The following is a 20,466-nucleotide window of genomic DNA, read 5'->3' as shown; positions in this document are numbered from 1 at the left end:
CATATAAAATAGAAAGGGTGGACTCGCTATAAATTTCAGTTATTATTATTTATTTTTTAAATTATAAAATTTTGTACAAATAATTGGAAAGTAGATTCATCTCCTATCGTGCCTCCTGAATGAAACAATTCTTAAAGTTTTAAACCTTGTTACTTGACTATATCTCAATCATCCATGTTGTTGCAAAGATTTGTTAATTAGACAATCATATACCAAGTATCACTCCGTTGCGTGATCTATCATCGAGGTGATTGACTGAGGCACCACAATTCGTCCTTGAGACTTCATTTTCATGGTTTCATTATTCAAAGCTAGAAATGAAACCATTCAATGCTATAGGTCACCTAACCATAGGGCAGCATAGACGCCAACTTTATTCACTTTCATTCTAAATTGGCCCTTCTAATGGCACGGGAATTAAGAGATGGAGAGGGGTCACGATCGGTAAGGATGCCTGCCCCGTAGGGATAGAAATGTGGTGGAGAGAAATGCGGAGTGGGACTAGGGGTTGCGGGAATTTGTCTCAGTACTATCCCCACCTATAAATTAAATAAATTAATTAATACATAACTATATTTGTCAATATCTATGTACATATTATATATAGTAGGGGTGGAGGGGATTTGTATCGGTACTATTCCCACCTATATATATATATATAGACACAGACACATACACATACAGACATATACATTATAATTTGAAACTCATGATATCATGATTTGTGTGGTAAAATGATGATTTTGTTATTTTTAGTTTAATGAATTTTTTTTGTGTAGTGCATGTTTGCAATAAGATAATAATAGTAGCAGATATTACTTTAGTTATGCTAATAAATACGGAGAAATATTTTTAAAAGACTAAAGTATATTTTAAACTTCATTTCATGTTGAATATAAGTTAAAAGTTCAAAAGATTGATTTATATAGTTATTTGTTGATACTATATATGAAAAATTAGGAAAAATAGAAGTTTATTTTGAACCACCCATTGGGGCACCCTGGTTGGGTAGTGGGGTGGGGGCAGGGGGGATAGCTTAGGGCAAGGGGAAGCTTTTAAAGCACAGGAGGGGAGACGGGAGAAGGTTCTCTAATTCCAAATCCATCTCATTGTCATTCCTAGTCACTAACTCTTTAAAATCTTGAAATTTTAGTTTTCCCTCACATAAGATTTGAAGTAAATGTTAACTTCTACCTCCAAAAATTTTTTATAAAATATTACTATAAAATTTAATGGTATTTGTATATACTGTTTTTCGATCAAAGTAATTGTTATGCTTCCTTCTACATAGGTAACATAGCAAGGCCAGTATAATTTTAATAAAAAATTTAAGGATAATCTAAAATTTGGATAACATCATGAAGTGTAGGTGATGAACCATTTTCGAGGACAGTAGCTGATAGACCCTTAATCATAAGTCAAGTTTAAAATTTTGAAGCAATAAAACTTTTTTTTTTAATGTGACCAAGGAGGAGGTAATTATCAATGGGTGTACCAAATCAACGTAATTTGCAGGCCCAAGAGATTTGAGAAGGTTTAATTTGTACTACATGGTTCCATGGGTTACCTTTGAAACATTGCATTTAGGAGGAATATGGATGAAATTAATTATAATAGCAGCTCTTTAGGTGAGCCATCATTGTCAAGCCTAGAACTAGTTCCGTATAGAACTTCTTATATTATCCACACCTAGTACTGAATCAAAGTGGGACCACTGAATTCATTGTTAACCAAACAATGAATCGTGCAATTCATGAATTGCCTACTGCCATGAAAACTGGATTATAACATGGATGCCTACTGCCATGAGGAAGTGGTGGATTATTTTCAGTAGCTATTCACTTCTGATAATCGTACAGAGTTTGAGGAAATTTTGGAAGGGATCCCACTGTCTATAACTGTTGAGATGAACAGAATGCTAACCAGACAAGTCTCAGAACAGGAAATCTGCCATGCAGTCAAATCCATGCATCCTAACAAGTCTCCAGGCCAGACGGTATGTCCCCTGTCTTTTTTCAGAAATTTTGGCATGTGGTTAAAGATGATGTTATTTGTGCAATTCGTGGCTTTTTCCATTCTGGTCATATTCTTAAGTCCACCAATGAAACTCTGATTAGTCTCATTCCTAAAACGGACTGTCCAACTAAGATAACTGAGTATAGGCCTATTAGTTTGTGTAATGTTCTTTATAAGATCATCTCAAAAGTGCTGTCTAATAGGCTCAAATCTGTTCTTGATCGCTGTATTAGTCCCTCCCAATCCGTTTTCGTCCCTGGCAGGCAGATTTTAGATAACATGCTTATCGCACATGAAAGCATTCACTTCCTGAAAAACAAAAGAACTGGGAAAAATGGGTATATGGCTATTAAGTTGGATATGTCTAAGCTTACGATAGGGTAGAACGGATTTTTTTGGCAAAGGTTATGCAAAAAATGGGCTTTTGTCCTATATGGATCCAGTGGATTCTTGAGTGTCTCTCTAGTGTCTCTTATTCTATAAACATTAATGGGGAAAAGAGGGGGTTTATTAAGCCATCCAGGGGGCTAAGGTAGGGAGATCCCTTATTGCCTTATCTTTTTCTAATTTGTGCTGAAGGTTTTTCGGCTTTGCTTAGTAAGGCAACTAGAAGGGGTACGATAGTTGGTATGAAAGTAGCTAAGGGTGCTCCTAGTTTGTCTCATTTACTCTTTGCAGACGATTCACTTATATTCTGTCGAGCCAAGGTTGCTGATGCTAGGCAGCTTATGAGAATTCTGGAGGTCTATGGGAAAGCTTCAGGACAGCTCATAAACAAGGAGAAGTCTTTGGTCTTTTTTAGTAGAAATGTAAATGAGAGGCAGAAGGAAGAAGTACTGCAGTCACTGGAAGGTATGCAACATGTGCAACAGAGCAAATACTTAGGATTGCCATTAGTTGTGGGGAGATCGAAAAGGCAAGTGTTTGACTTTGTCAGACAGAGGACAGTCAACAGGCTGAAGGGATGGAAGGAAAAGTTACCGAGTCAAGCTGGCAAGGAGGTTTTGTTAAAATCTGTTATTCTAGCTCTCCCCACTTATGTGATGTCATGCTGTAGATTGCCAAAGGATTTATGCAGACACATTTGCTCAGAAATGGCCAGGTTTTGGTGGGGACAGAGGGAGGAGGACAGGAAGATTCATTGGATCAGGTGGAGTAAAATGACTGAGCCTAAATCAGAGGGGGGACTTGGCTTCAGGGATTTGCTGGATTTCAATCTGGCTTTGTTGGGGAAGCAGCTATGGAGGATCCAAATGAGGCCAGATCTTCTAATGAGTAGCATAATGAGGGCTAGGTATTTTCCAGGGAAGTCTGTGTGGGAGGCAAGGCAAAAGGGCACTGAGTCTTGGTGTTGGAGAAGTCTTCTGAGTGCCAGAGGGATGTTGGAGGAGGGGATGTGCATAAGGGTAGGAGATGGTGAACATATTAATGTTTGGGAGGACTGATGGCTGCCTAATACCGAGCAGGGGAGGATAAGATCCAAGAGGAACCCAGAGAGTAAAATTCAGTGGGTTAGTGAGCTGATTAAGGAGGGACAATGGGATAAAGAGCTGCTCTTGCAGGAGTTTGAGGAACCAGACAGAGCAAGCATCACACAGATTCCATTAAGCCTGGGCAAGCAACCAGATAAGGTGTATTGGGCAAAGTCAAATTCAGGTGGCTATACTGTAAAGTCTGGCTACCATCAAGTAAAGGTAATGAAAAGGGAAAACAGCTATGCTAGAGGTTTCCAAGAGTCAACTAGCATAAGGAGAACGAAGTCCCAGAACTGGAACTTCCTGTGGGGACTAAACATGAAGGACAAGCTAAAACACTTTGTTTGGAAGTGTTTGCAGGGAATTGTACCAACTAATGCAGTGATTAGGGAGAAAAGTGTGAAAGGGGACCCAATGTGCAAGTGCTGTGGAGAGAGTGTGGAAACATTGGAGCACATGTTGTTTAGGTGTAGTAGTGCTAGAGCAATCTGGAAGGTTGCTCCCTTGAGCTGGGAAGGGTTGGAGGTGTTTGATAAGAGCTTTTGGCATTGGTGGGAAGAACTTAGAGGGGCCTCGAGTAGGGAAAATGGGAGAGACCACATAACTCTAACAGTGAACCTTCTGTGGCAGATTTGGAAGGCCAGGAATGACAAGTAATTCAACAATAATTGTATGGATCCAAGGGTGGTAGTAGATAAGGCAGTGCTGGAATGGAATGAGTACCACTTGGCTCAGGAAGCAGGGATAGTAAAAGAGGGTCACAGCGCAGGACTGAAGGGGGTAAGCAAGAGTTGGGAGAAACCACAAGGTAACTGGATTAAGGTCAATACGGATGCAGCTTTGAACGGGACGCATGGTAAAGCCGGATGGGGCATCGTGGCAAGAGATAGTCATGGAATGGTGATAAGATCCTGGGCATGTCCATCGGCAAGCAATGCTGAGGCGAAAGTTGAAGAAGCGCTGGCAATCAGGGAGGTGATGGTTCGGGCCAGCAGAGAGGGATGGTTGATGGTAGAGTTTGAATCTGATTGTAAATTGGTAGTAGACAAGATTAATGCGTAGGAGAAGGAGGTCAGATTAGCCACCATTTTAGCAGATATTTGGAGTCTGTGAACGAATTTTGACAAATGTTGTTTCTCCTTCACTAGAAGGCCAAACAACTCTGTTAGTCACCAGTTAGCAAAAGTTGCTACAGATTTGATAGATACCGCTGAATAGAAGTGTGACTTCCCAGCATGGCTGCCAGAGTTAGCTCAGGCAAACCTGATTGTCGATTGATTTCTGACTCTGTATTGTTTTTATGATTAATATGATGTTGCCGTTGGGTAAAAAAGAAAACATGGATGGTTATATAGTGGAGACAGTACGGATATCTCCAGGAAGAGTAAAGCAACGGTTTGGAAGGATGTGGTGTGCAATGAGCCACCGCAGCAGCATTGATGGGAAGGGCCAGCACGTGCTGTTTGGTTGCAGCCCAACAGTATCGGTTTCTTACCGGTTTGATAGTGAGTTAGGTGTTGTTCATGGGACCCGTAAATGCTTAGTGGGCGGTCGAAGTGGTAGCGGGTAATGAAAATAATTCAAATGAATCAGCACCGCGTACTGTTTTGCAAACTAAAAGTACAAATATTACATATATATTCGATTCATCCTTCAGAATTATATCACATCCCATATTTAATAAAATAAGATGAATTGAAATGGTATTTTGTAAAGACATAAGCACCTTCAATATATTTTTTCGATTGCCTAGAAAGGACAAAAGGAATATCTTGTTGTTTTTTCAACAATTTTTTTAACTCTAAATTATTGTACCTCTCAGTACGATTCAAACCCAGATGAAATTATGACCATTTATCAGAGACATAATAATGAACCAATCTTGTAAGATTCCCAACAAATTCTTGGATTGTTTTGGCAAGAATTCTCATTTTAATGTCCTCACTATTGGCTATTTTAGACTAAAGTAAATTATATAAGTACAAACTACTACACATTTCCATACAATTAGTTATTTCATTTTTAACATTCACATTTTAAATTATCTTAATTATGTGAATACTATTTTGTACGATAGGCATTCAAAAAAGGTACACACAAATGAGATGCATTGACACCTATGATAAATATTATTGATGTTACATTCGTTGACCGATTTTAATCTTTTTGGGACTTCATTAAAGCAACATATAGCATCACTAAGTTCTCTCAAAATTGTTCCCATTTTAGAGGTTAACAACACAACTCGGCAATTTTCCCATTTTTTTTAATCGATAAACTCATTTTTATGCAACGTTGTAACTGCATCGAGCATATAGTCTTAACTAGGTTTTAAAGCATTGCTAATATCTTGTACATTTTGCTCTCTGCCAAATTACCCAAAACAAATGTTTTCCTTTTTTCTACTTAGCAATCGATCATTCATCTACTTTCCATTCACTTTCTCTACCATTTAATTTTACTAGGTTCACAGATTTTCTTACCTTTATTATACTTGTATAATATGTTTTCCATGAGCCAAATCCATTATATTTCATGATGTTCAACATATGTTCACATATTATATGAACATAATTTGACCTTGATTGAATATTAAACGACCTATAAATGTTGCTCGAATTCACTTCAATAATTTGTATATATGTTCGACTTCAAATTCGATGTCAATTTGTTAAAATATTCTGGAATCGAATTCAACCTTGAGCTCTAACTACAATTTCAGTTTGAAAACTATTTCATTTTGCATTTTAAAAATCATTCATGATTTAGAATAAATTTAATTACGCTTCTTTTTTTTTACAAATTAAATAATATTCATTTAATGTATAATTACTTTTTTAATGAAACAAGACATATATATCCTATATTTAAAAAGATGAATATATTAAAGGTATGAACAATAATCTACACACCTAAAAAAACGTAACAATACTTAACTCTTCTTTGCTTCCATCCTAGAACTTTTAATCACATCCTTCTTATGGACCATAAATCTCACTTCTCATATCCGCCAAAAGTGCGCCTATATGGAATGTTCGACTTCATCGTGATTACTAATACATACACATATACACATGTATGCACGCATGCACACACATATACCATATTTATTATTTCAAGAATTGATCATTTATACTCTACCAATTTCGATAATTATCTATTTTGATTGTATAACAACTAATTTGTTCTACTTGATTTTTACTTATTTTTGCATCTAACTCTCTTCCAACTAATTTCATTTATAATTTGTCTCTTCTAATAACCTCTATCACACCTAATGCATTTGAGTTATTCGTTTTATCCTTGCCTTCTAATTTTATTTATCCTTTTTCAATACACTTGCATTATCATACAGAGTACTTTGCGTGTATATTTATTAATTCATTTTTTATATTTGTTACATAGTAATACGCCAGTAATGCACAAATGCATTATGCTATCTTTCCTTTTATTTCTACTTAAAATGACTACCGATGTCAATATAATCGCATACATCATAAATTTAATTACCACCCCAGAGAATACATTTCATCTATTGTATGAATTGTAGTATTTAGTAGATATGATTGCACCACACTATTTTTGTATACATAAATTTTTAAAGACTACGATGGTACATAAATACTTCAAATGCAATTATTTCATCATACAACTATGAATACTTTGACAAAAGATTATTACAGATTTATTTACACCTTGGATCAATTCATAATTAATCATTAAGCAAAAAAAAAAATTTTTGCACCCGCAAAATAAAAGTTGTTATTTATGAACATACTAAACCTGCGACAAATTACTTGCATCTATACTATGCTTTTTATTTGGGGATGATATAGGAAACCTCTCATGAGGTTTCTGACAATTTCATTGAACTCTCGTGAAATTTGAAAAATTACGCTTAGCTCCATTAATTCAATAGTTTTAGTAACAATATATTAAAATAATATTGATTTTGACAAATTTAAATAAATACCCATAAATGCCCTTGTATGATCGAACTCGACAAGAGATGCTAAGAACAATGACTCCTTTGCCAACCGATCACTGGCCCTTTATGAGCAAGGGAGATGGAAAAGGTATTTGGATACCTAGCCCACACACCCCAAAGGCACCAAGGCATGGTCCTAGGCCTCCCTCGCGTCTCAAGTTTACTGAGATGCGGCAAATTGCAGCTGTTCTCTTCCAGGAGTCGGCATTTCCTTCAAGGTGCTTGGTACCATCAGCATTATCCCAACCTATATGCAAATCCTTGGCTTCTAATAGAGCATTATTTTATGAGGAGGAGTTATGCCAGGCGGTTGCTCAGAATAAACTCCGTTGATCTTTATGGTCGTATAATATTTATCTGCTATTGGTATGTATATAGTATGATATCTACCTCTTTGCCTTTAGTTGTTTCAATTGGAGAGTGCAGTTTTGTAGTCTTGCTGGAGCACTTGTTCTGAGTTTAAGGATGGCAAAGATATATATATATATATATATATATATATATATATATTTTTTTTTTTTTTTTGAAAATGAAAACTCTGGTGTCTATAGATTTTTTTTTTTTTTTTTATAAAACTACGATTTTATTAAAATCAAGAAAATCCAAAAATACAAGCTTCAGTGGGAAATAGCTCGAGTACGAATCGTAGGAGTCTGCGACCTATCTAAACGTAAGGCCCCCCTTGCCACCCTTGGCAACTCAGACTGTGTCGTATACAAGATAACACCCTCAGCATGGGCCCCAACCTTGGCTAAGGCATCCGCCACTTGATTCATTTCCCGATAACAATGCCCCACCGTCCATTCCAAGCCCTGGACTGCCCGTAACGATTCCAGATCCGACCGAACTGACCACGGACACCTGAATTGTCTCATCAGTAGGTTTACTAACACAAGAGAATCCACCTCCACCCGAATCCGCGAGAAACCCCGAAGACAGCATTGTTGCACCCCAAACACCAAAGCCTTGATCTCCGCTTGCAGACAAGTAAGTACTTCAGACAGGGTCTCTTGTATAAAAAACAAAAACAAAAAAAAAGAGTTTAAATTGTTTTCAATACAATTATAAGATTATTTAGTACAATTATACAGAATAGGTGCCAAATTTTTTTATGTCCATATCTACTATTTTATAAACAATTATAATAATAATTTTATTATTATGATTGGAAACTTTTTCATGATATTTTATTATGGATTTAGATTTATAAACTAGAAAAAATATGTTAAAAAAATCATTTAGACTTTATTAATTTTTCAAGTGATGGAATTATCATAAATTAATAGTGGTTTTGGCCCATTTCTTTTTCATTTTTTGTCGATTAAAAAAATGGAAACAAGATAAATAAAAACATTGATTTACATATAAAATTAACTATTACAAAAATTACTAATTCGACATTTAATTACAATAGAAACTAGAGACAATAGTAACCGTTCTACAGTTTAATTGACGAAAAAATAACAACAACAAATAAGGAGGAAAAAGAATTAACAAATAATTTGGAAACTCATTGTAAATATACGTATACCAAATAAGAGAATTTCATTACAATATTTAGCAGTTCAATTGTCTTTTTTAAATCTCAACAGAGGTATGTGTACTTGTTAAAAATTGTGAGGGATGTTTCTGAAATTACCCCTTTTACTAGCAAGCCTTTTTTAGGAGCCATTTGCAATTTAGTGTTCCGTTGGTCTCCGTTCTTAAATTAATCATCTTTCCACGTTTGCAATGATGCGGACGTCCAACTGGAACATCACAGATTTCTCGCCATCTGCTTGGACGTGGACGTCCAGCTGGAACATGTGCCGCCTGCAACAACACCGGCTCAGCAATTCTCCTTTCCGTTTCCATGTAGCCTTGATTTCCGCGGCTGGACAGGTGCCAATGGATCCTTCATCTGGCCAGCTTTTCTCTTGGTGGAGACATCCGTACTGTCTCCATTATAGAAAAATCCATTATAACATATGCAAACAATCATGATGCCGTAAACCCGAAAGCCGAAGCACAAAGCAATAAATTGTGAATAAAAAAGTCAACAATCATGGTTTTATCAAATATCTCGTTGGCCAATTCTTCACAAATATCATACAGAATTATTTTTAAAGATAAAAATTATCGAATCCAAATTATTTCCTAATAATCAATCATATGGGCTCTGATATGACTTGTTAGAGTAGTTGTTTATATTTAACTTTTGGTGAAAATTATCACCTATTAAATCCAAAATCTATATGGCAATTATTAAAAAATAAATTAACAGAAAAATTGCGGAAGCGTATCTTGATTCATGTTGACAAATTAGCACTTGAATCCTTGAAGATTTTGGGGTGACCTTCTAGGTCAACATGTATTTGCTAATCCTCGAGAGAACCCTTGAAGATTATGTGCCTAGAAGTATTTTGATTTTTTTCGAAGACAATAAATGAACTGATTTTATATTTAAAACCTTCAACAACTTTTTCGCTATCAACCACAAGACTTGGCCATAATTTTATCTAAATCGACATGCATAAGATTAACTTAAAGTAATGACTATGAATTAATGAAAATAAATATCGAAAACTATGGATGTACCATCACCTATAGGTTCGATTAGGGCTGTAAACGAGTCGAGTCGAGTTTTGGACTAATCGAGCCGAGTCTCGACTAAATTTTACCAAGCTCGAGCTCGATGAGCTGGCAATTTAAAGCTCGAGCTCGACTCGAATCGATTCGAGTCAAGCTCGAGCTCGAAAACAAAAAAAATAATTATTTTATTTTTTAAAAAATAAATAAAATAAATTTTTTTCTTAATAAATAATAAATTATTAATGATATATATAATTTTACTATTAAAATAAGAAAATTTAAAAATATATATATACTTAAAATTAAAAATATATATATACTTAAAATAAAAAATATTATATATATACTCGAGCTCGCGAATCGGCTCGCGAGCTAACGAGCTTAATATTTTGAGCTCGATTTCAACTCGAGCCAGCTCGAGCTCGATATTGATCGAGTTCTACTCGAGCTTGACTTGAGCCACTCGCGAGCGGTTTGATTCGTTTGTAGCCCTAGGTTCAATGATATACAGCCACCTAACAAAACAAAAGGTAAAATAATCAAAGCCCCCAACTTTTAGTGTAATTTGCACTTTTTCCTTAACGTTATCTTAATTTTTTGCTCTTTGCCACTTCTAGTAATGGAATTACTAATTTTACCAGTACTTCCATCTTTCTACATATATAGCATTTCAAAGGGGTTAGAATAGTTGGCTTGCGATTCTAATACTTTCAATTATTGTCGAGGCCTCAACCAATAAGGTACTATCTGTTCATGCCTCTGATGTATACGAGTCATTTAAGATGCAAAAACAACTCCCAGAATAAAGCCAACCTGTGGGTAATAATGTTAAATTTAAAATTCTATCCTAAAACCAATCCATTTATAGTTGAAGTGCAAAATTCCAAACGACATATTAATTGTATATACGTAGTTTCGGAAAAGTCTCAAATTGGATGAAGATTCTCTACTATTGATAGAGCAATTGCAATTGATGGTTTAAATAGTTTTAGTACGAACGTTCGCCATGTTATCAACAATTTTGTAGATGTTATGAAAGAATTAAAAGTATGGATGTCCCTTTGTATTCCCAAGAGGATTAATTCTTGATTTATGGCTACATTATGTATAGAAGTTACAATCCATAAATCTATTCATATAGTAAAGAAACCGTTTAATAGGTTTCTTCATATTCTTATAGTAGTGGGTGTTTAATAGGATTAATGTACCTTTAATCTTGTAATACCTATGTATAGAGGTACATTGACACCCTTTGGGAGGACTTTGGTATTTGTTGAAATATAAGAATATCATTCTCCATTTCCCTACTTTTCAATTCCTATTATAGTATTTCATTTTATTAGTTTTACAAAACGTTATCAGCACGAGTCTCTATTTTTGAGCAAAAGGTGAAAACGGAGCCTCTACCTTGAGTAAAAGTGAAACAAGAGATTCTGCCCGTATTTTTTCGCCAACTTCTGTCTACTTATTGAGGTAAATTTTTTACACATAAATTTATTTCAATTTCTTATGGCTAACATTTGAATGGTCGAAAAAATACAATTGCCTATTGTTGAGCAATCATTAAACACAAATATATACTGTTTGACATCTTTGAGATAATATTTCTCCTTTTAATTCTACTTATTTATCTTTAGAATTATTTGTTATAAATACTTATATTCTGATGCAATGAATTTTAGAGATGCTATTATAGAAAATCAATTATATTTGAGGATCTACTTGTCCTTTGAAACATTTAAAGAAAAAGATTCGATCACCTGAAAATGGTCGTTCTTTAACAAAAAGATTTGGCCACCAGAAGATGGTCATTATTTCAAAAGCCTAGTATGATAAATTTACCTATGGCTACAAGAACATAATTCTGCTATGTTTAGAATTATTTCTTAGTTGAAAATAATATTCTCTACATATTTCTCAAATATGCTCTTGTAGTAGCAATATTGAGAGAAATTTTGAAAAATATTTTGTACTTATTACATACTAGTTCTAGTCCATTCTCAGAAGTAAATGCGACTAAATTTCAATTTATTAGTTATGGTAGCTGTCATGACTATGATTTTGGTAAATATATATTTTACCATGACAAAAGAAAAAGTTACCACTTAAAGTGGGATAATAATGATAAAGACAAGAAAGTAAGAATTCTGAAGATAAATGTCCCGAAGTACATTTGACGAATCAAAATTATAATATCATCTTCACATGGCCAATTTCTTTAAACACCCTGAAGGTGTATGATAATTGATTTAATTAACTTTTCTTCCTAAAGAAGAAATTGATGTTAAATATTTGGGATCAAAGGATTATGGTGATGATGTTTGTCCCATAAGAATTATAGTGACAATGATATGTGTCTCATTAATAAGTGCTAGTATATATACTATATTCCAATAAAAGAGACAAACATAATCAGTTGTAGTATTTAAGTGATTGAAAGATCCAAAAAAGCCACTACTATATTTTTCCCTGTAGGAGAAAAGTTTATCATAAATAAATCACTACTTTTTACGATGTCTCGAAAAATTTATTGAATTTGAATATCCGTCGAAATGGATATCAAATTGAGACACTAAATGAAATAATGATAAAGATCATGTTTAGAAATCAAATGAGATAAAGGTTAATTATATCATAATAATCATTCGAGAGAGAAATGGTTATCGATATAGTTGTCTTCATTCTCATTTAATTTATAATTATCACCTGCAGTAAATCAGAAGTTTACTGATCCCAATAGATATATGATTTGGCAAAAGTGAAAATATTTGAGAGCCCACAAATATTTATACATATCCCCTTTATATTATATATGGCACTAAAAGAAATTTAAAATTTATGTTGGGTATGAATCACCTTTTATGATTAAATATTGTAAAACATTGATGGGTGATCTATTGAATGATTTATTTATTCTGATGAGTTACGATTCCCGACATTAGGGGGAGGAAAAAGTCAACCGAAAGGAAATCACCTGAAAATTTAAATTTCCTCGATCCTCATAAAAATAATGTGAACTAGAAGTTCAAGAAATTCTTCCAATATGACTGGCACAGTCCTAATATGACTGCACGTCTTGCAAGACAAGTAAAGTAGTATACAGGTTCTCAACCTCTACCTCTTGTTACAACTATAAATAGAGGTCTATCAACCAAATTAAAGACACAGAGAAATCCAGAGGTATCTCATATGCTCAAACATTGAAACTCCGAGCCACGAGAGGTCCGGGTCTTCAAACTCTTCAAGTCTTCCATATATCAAGACTTGAGTTTCAAATATCTTCCAAACCCTTCAAGTCTTCCATATCAAGATTTGAAGGAACCGGTGGTGGATCCAAGAACAAGCTGCAAAGCCCTTGGATTTGTGTTTGAGGAGGAAAATCGAAGGAAACTCTCCACAAGTTCGAGAAAACCCTAGAAATTGTACTCACATATTTTCTTAAATTTATATATCATATATTTGTCGTGTATTTTTCTTGTCGTTTTGCAGACTTGAAATTTTATCACGTACAAATTTTTGGCACACCCGGTGGGACCATCTTTGCCTTCCATCTCTTCTCCTCGAATATTCAACTATGTATATCACCAATGGCACCAAAGAGCAACAAAATCATGATTGCACGTTCCAAGGCTACTGATGCTAAGCCTGTTTAGGAAGCTGCACATGTTGCCACCAATACCCGTGCTATTGGGCTTGTGACAAGGAGTATGACGAGAGCCTCCATCCAAAGTAATATGGAAGCTCCATCGGCGCCAACTCCCGTCTTCGGTTCGATATCACCAATGAGCTATTCCTCCACGATGGGGATCCAAGACATTCCTGCCTCGATTGAGAAGGCTCTTGCCATGCTCGAATTTGGATCCGAATCCAAGTTTTCTAAGCATGACGATGATTCATCAAGCACTGGATCAGCTTCTTCACATGAAGCTATTCATTCAAGATTTTATATTGAAGATTCTGCTGCTTCTTCTGCTGCAGTGCCTGCCATGATGACAAATACTTTGAGTCTCAAAGAACAAGTTTCGAACATGTCCAAGATGATAGAAATCGTTATGAAACACATCAAGGACCAAGATGCTCTCATTGCTCAACTGCTCACCCAGAAAGATCACGCTCCTGAAGGAAGCCATGCGAATCCTAAGGAGCACCAAGAGCGTGAAATTTCCTCATCTAAACGTAAGAACAACGTGAAGGAAGTATATGTGACCGCCGATAGAACTATCCCCGTGGAACAACTGAAGGAACTTGTTGAAGGCGTGATCAAAGATAAAAAGGAGGGTGGTTCAAAGTCAAGTTTTACCTACTGCAAGCCTTACACTGCTAGAATTGACAACCTAGTAATGCCTGCTGGATATCAACCGCCTAAATTTCAACAGTTCGATGGGAAAGGTAGTCCAAAGTAACATGTGGCCCATTTTGTCGAAACCTGCAATAACGGTGGAACCTATGGTGACCTGCTAGTTAAACAGTTCGTCTGATCCTTGAAGGGCAACGCGTTTGATTGGTACACTGATCTCACTCCGGGGTCCATCGACAGTTGGGAACAGCTGGAACAAGAGTTTTTAAATCGCTTCTACAGTACTAGAAGAACCGTTAGTATGCTGGAGTTGACTAACACTCGTCAATGGAAGGATGAGCCTGTGGTCAACTACATTAATAGGTGGAGAAGTCTGAGTCTCAACTGCAAGGATAGACTGTCTGAACCCTCTGCCATAGAAATGTGCATCCGAAGAATGCATTGGAGCTTGAGCTACATTCTACAGGGTATATGTCCAAATACATTTGAAAAATTAGCTACTCGTGCTCATGATATGGAGTTAAGCATCACGGCCAATGCAACTGATGGGCTTCTCATTCAAGCTCCGCGAGTGCAGCCACCTCATCAAAGCAATGAAAGGCAAGAAAATAAAAAAGGGGGCAAACCTCCTTCAAGATTTAGTAATAAGGAGTCCATGGCAATAAACACAACTCCCATGAAAATTGCTACCAATGTGAGTCGAAAAGTCACCGAAAAAGTAGACTCCCCTCAAAATGGGTCGGTAAGAAGACCTACTCTAAAAGAAATGCAAGAAAAGAAATACCCCTTCCTCGAATCCGATTTACAAGGAATGTTTGATGATCTTTTCAAGAAGAAACTCCTTGAACTTCCCCACATGAAGAGCCCAGAGGAAGCTGGTCAAGTCAATGATCCAAATTATTGTTGTTATCATCACTTGATTGGCCACTTTCTCACTAAATGCTTTGTCTTTAAAGACAAAATTATGAAATTGACTCGTCAAGGAAAAATCCTTCTCGAGGAAGATAAAGCATCGACAAACCAAACAACAATAATGTTTGGGTCTATGTGTTGTCCGATAGAAGTTTTATCCACAACAAACAGTGCTTCGTCCAAGGAGCTTGAAGAATCCTCAATTGAAAATGTTATTAAAGATGACAACGAATGATGGACTTTAGTCACTCGAAAAAGGACTTGCAAGCCAAAAATAAGGAAGTACATCTTTTCGAAAAGCATTCGTTCGACAAAGCCTGAAGTGACAATAAAATGACGAAATGCAACAAAGAAACAAAAGGGAGTGGCCACAAAACCAAATCCTTCAGATTTTCAACTCTTTCAAGAGGTTCGACAACCCGTGACACTGAGAGAATTTATACCCAAGGGGTATTTAAGTGACGATTCTGATAACTCCACCTCTTGTAATGTCGTCAAAGTTGAAAATTCTCAGGTCACACAAATTGGCACGAAATTTGAGAAAAAACTCAAAATCGATGATAAACCACCAGTGGATTGTGCAACGACTATCATTTTTTATGATGACGATTTAACTGTTGAGTTCAAAACCTACAATCGACCTTTGTTTGTTAGTGCGTATGTCCGAGAGCAGAAGATGAATCGGATACACATTGATGGGGGATCTGCTGTCAATATCATGTCCGTGCGTGCTATGAAAGAGTTAGGAATCTCAAGCGATGAACTCTCCCAGAGTCACCTCATGATCCAAGAATTTAACCAAGGGGGGCAAAAAGCAATTGGTTTCATAAGGTTTGAATTGCTCATTGGCAAGTTATCTTCAAGCGCGTTATTTCATATCATTGAAGCTAAAACCTCTTATAACATGCTCTTGGGAAGATCCTGGATTCACGAGAATGAAATTATATCGTCTACTCTGCATCAATGTTTCAAATATTGTCGAGACAGCATAGTTAAGAAGATTATTGCCGATGATAAACCTTTCACTGAGGCCGAATCTCACTTTGCCGATGCCAAATTTTACCTTCAGAAAGAAGCAAAAAGAAAATAATCAGTAAAGGAAGAAAATCAAGATTTAAAGGTACCCATTTTGCGGTATATTCCAAGATCAAAGAGAGAAGAAAGTCAATCCTTTTTTATCAGGAATGATACATTAAATGTTCTGCTCATCAAAGTAGAGCCTGTTAAGGGTGAGAAAGTGATCTTGCAAGGATTTGTTCGTTCCAAAGAAGAACCGGCAGTAGAACATTACTCACTACCAACTAATCGGACTCAAGAAGGTTTTGATTCAAACGCATATAGACTTCTTGCTAAGGTCGGTTATAATCCAAATGAGAAGCATGCATTGGAAAAACTTCCTCTTGAGGTGACTGGCGAGAAGACTCATGGATTAATACCTACGCAGAAAATGTTGAAAGAAAAAGGCTATAATGTTGAAAGTTCATCGATGGGTCTTGATTATCAACCACCTTCTCCAGTGCGTATAATAATCAAAAGGGCAAGCTATAACTACATGAACGAAGAAATGGAGGTCACAAGCCGAAAGAGATCTGTGTTCTATAGGTTGGGAAATAAGTCGAAGCGTACTTCTGTATTTGACAGACTTGGCCCGCAACCGAAATATTTAAAACCGCCTGATGGGGATATAATTGTGCATTTTATTTGTGGTTATTTGGTCTTAATTTTGGCAGTTTAGTATGCAAAGTATTGGATTTCTGCTCATAATTAGTATTTGTATTAATTGTAGGTGGTAGGCATGAAAGATGATCTCGCGAGGTAAATTTCCAGAAGACTTTTCGTCTCAGAGCGTGGCCACACCTTAGAAGGTGGACGAAACCGAAAGACGGACCATGGTCCACGTGAACCCGAAGCACTGGATTGGAACCTTGAAACAAAAATTGTGGGCCTTCTAACCCTTTGAAGACTACTGGCGGCTACAACAGGCGGAAAAGACCAAAATAAAAGGGGATTTGACGTTTTGTGAATTGGGAGATTAGCTCTAGTTTTCTTATTTTTGTTCCCTAGCCGTCAGACGTCGGGAGACCCTTTCGTTTTCGCACTGGGTCTTGGACTTTCTTTTTTTCTTTTCTTTTGCTTTGTGATTCCTGTGGCCTAGCGGCCGCACAACTTTTCACTGCATTTTTCATTCAGCAAAAACTCCATGAAAACTCCAAATTGCTTCATGATTATGCGGCAAGGCTAGTTCGTTTATCTAGTTGAGGAATAAATCAAGGATCGGGGCACCATAACTGTGAGATCGTTTTAATTGTTTTAATTTTAATTTATATGTTCATGGGTATTTGATTATTCTCTATTTTTCCCTGAGTTATTATTGTTTAGATTTATTGGATAATTAGGCCTGTTATTCGATTGTCTAAATAATTGATAGCCGATTAGGATGTTGGCGCGTCGCCTTTAAACATCTTGATTAGTGGCAAACGAGACAATTTCACCGCCTCGCAAGCGGTTTAATTTGGATCGTGGGGATAATTAATCTAGCCTAAATAAACCCGCATGTATGTTTGTCATCTAGAATTAGGTCTTTCTAATTCCTAATGCTGTGGCTACATTAAATCCTGTGAGCGTTTCTGGGGTTGTCTAGTCACAAGAGGGTAGTTTATGAGCGTCTCTTGACTACCATAAAATTAAGAAAAGATTGGTGGTTGGGCGCGTCGCTTGACCACTATAACCAATTTATTCGTGAGTATATGAATTGTCCCTTGTATCTGTGATCAGTTGTGTGCTTCGGTGCCAAGATTAATTCCTTGACTAGGTTGTTTTAATTAATTGTTATTTGTGTAGTTTGGTTCCTGCTATCTTAATCAACTTTAAATTTCAGTTTTTATTCCTTTTTAATTAGTTGGTACTACTGCTAAAAAACCCCCCCATTTTCCTGTGTGATTTGCCTACCTGTTCCCTGAGGAGACGACCCTATTCACCACTATACTCATTCAGTTTTGGTAGTAGGTCTAATATAAATTTTATTTTTGGTGGTTTGACAGCCACCAAATTTTGGCGCCGCTGCCGGGGAACTGGTGTTTTAAGTGACTTATTGCACAGGCTTTAGTTTTATTTTTATTTTTATTTTTATTTATTTATTTAGTTTTTTATTTATTTTATGCCTCGATCTTCTCGTACAGGAGAATCAGAATTTGATCCAGAGATTGAGAAGACTGCAAGAAGGTTGACCAAGGAGGCAAAGTTGCGTAAGCAACAAGATTCAACGTCATCTTCAGAATCTAAGCAAGAGTTTGTTTCCAGTTATTCATCAAGTGAATGATAGAACGGTTATTTGGCGTATTTTGCACTGCTATTTTGTCCTAATTTTGGTTATTCACGGTTCTAAGAATTGGAATTTCACTCATATTCGATATTTGTGTGAATTGTAGGTGGTCGGCATGAAAAATGATCTCGCAGGGTGAACTTCCAGAAGACTTTTCATTTCAGAGCGTGGCCACGCCTTGGAAGGTGGACGAAACCGAAAGACGGACCGTGGTCCACGTGAACCCGAAGCGTAGGATCAAAACTCCAAAAGAGATGGTTTCTTTTAGATGATTTGCTCCAGACGTCTCTGACTTTTCACTGCTGATGTGCGGCGGCTATATAAGGAAAAGGAAAGCAAGATTCAACATCAATTTTTTAGCCTTAGCTTTAATTCTTCTTTTCCTACTTTTTGTCAGCCGCTTTGTCCTGGCTTTCGCCTGATCTCTTTTTTTTTACTTTTGTTTCACCTGCAGCTAGCGGCCAGACATTGAATATTTCTGCGGATTGCACTTGGGCTCCGTACAACGGAAACCCTTTTTCACTTTTTGCTTTTGACTCTTCTAAATTCCGTGAGATTCCCCTTGTGTTTCTCCAATTCTTCGGAAATCAATTGAATGTATTCAACTAAATTACGCGGGATTGACACGATGAGGAGCGGTTAATTTCCTCCTCTACCCAAAGGGTGACGCAAGGGCGCGGTCCATAATATCTGTGAGATCTAATCGAATCTTTATTATTTCTCCCAATTTATTGCTATTCGTGTGTTTCCTGAATTAATTGTTCATGGGTATTTGATTAATTGAATATCAGCGGCCGGGTATTTGATTTAATTTAATATCCTACTGCCACGTTAATTAAATAGAATCCGTAATTGTTCATTTAATTGACACCCCGTGGCGACCACCATAATTGGCTTTATGATGGGGAAACGCAAGATCTAATTTAAATAAACCCTCTTAGCGTGTTTATTGGTTAGGGTTGGGTTCTTCTAGCTTTAATGCAATTGGGTAATTAAATTCCTACGGTCGTACCTAGGGTTGTTATCTGGTTAGGGAAGCAGTCAATGGTCATACCTTGACTGTCGAAAAGGTAAGGAAGAGCTGGTTGTCAGAGCTTATTGATAGCTATAACCAACCTAGTGATAAATGGAGGAAATATCTTTGCATCGATGATCATTTAATTGGACCGTGCCTGAGCAGTTGATCCTTTGGGTGGAATCTTATTAATTGCTATTTTTAGTGACTTGTGCTTTATGAGTTGGTTTTGAATTTAGTTCGCTTTGTTTTTATTTTACTTTTATTTTATTTATTCCTCTCCCATTGAAAATTCCCCAATTTTGCTCTGCTGATTTGGAAAGAAATAATTTCCTACCTGCTCCCTGTGGAATCGACCCTACTTGCCATTGTACGCAAAATTAGTATTTTTATAGACGAATCCGGTATATCGGATCAAGCAAACTCTTCGGGAACAGGGTGAATCAAGTAACCCATTGCACACCTAGGGTCCCTGCTCCAGTACTTGGATTCGTTTTATAATTATTTAATTGAGGTGGTAATTAGGACTTTTTAGTAATTATTATTGCACAGGTTCGGCACCTGTCAATTTTTGGCGCCGTTGCCGGGGAGTTGACATTTGGATTATTTGTTTCTTTTCAAACTCAGTTTTTATTTTATCTTATTTTATTCTTCTTGATACTTTTGCTAGTTTATGCCCCGTTCTTCTCGCACAGGTGAATTGATATACGACGCAGAGGTTGAGAAGGCGGCGCGTAAGCGGAGGCAAGAGACCAAGAGACGAAAACAAGGGCACTTATTTGCTGCAAACGAGTCAGCGGAAGACGAAGTAAGCATGGCCAACAACCAAACATTGAGGGAGCTGGCTGCCCCGGAGCTGACTCACCAGCC

The 20,466-nt window shown here is 36.5% G+C and overlaps 1 long non-coding RNA gene across 1 annotated transcript; it reads left to right on the top strand.

Moving 5' to 3' along the window:
• The first annotated feature begins 1,718 nt into the window (after positions 1 to 1,718).
• LOC113709127 (uncharacterized) lies at positions 1,719 to 19,151 on the top strand. Its single transcript, XR_011820982.1, has 2 exons — positions 1,719 to 1,996; positions 18,439 to 19,151. It is a non-coding gene; the product is annotated as an uncharacterized lncRNA (long non-coding RNA).
• Positions 19,152 to 20,466: the final 1,315 nt, after the last annotated feature.

This window comes from Coffea arabica, chromosome 9c (genome assembly GCF_036785885.1).
Source record: "Coffea arabica cultivar ET-39 chromosome 9c, Coffea Arabica ET-39 HiFi, whole genome shotgun sequence".
Lineage (NCBI taxonomy): Eukaryota > Viridiplantae > Streptophyta > Magnoliopsida > Gentianales > Rubiaceae > Coffea > Coffea arabica.
The sequence above is the reverse complement of the archived record's forward strand: the minus strand, read 5'-3'. Positions and strand labels throughout refer to the sequence as shown.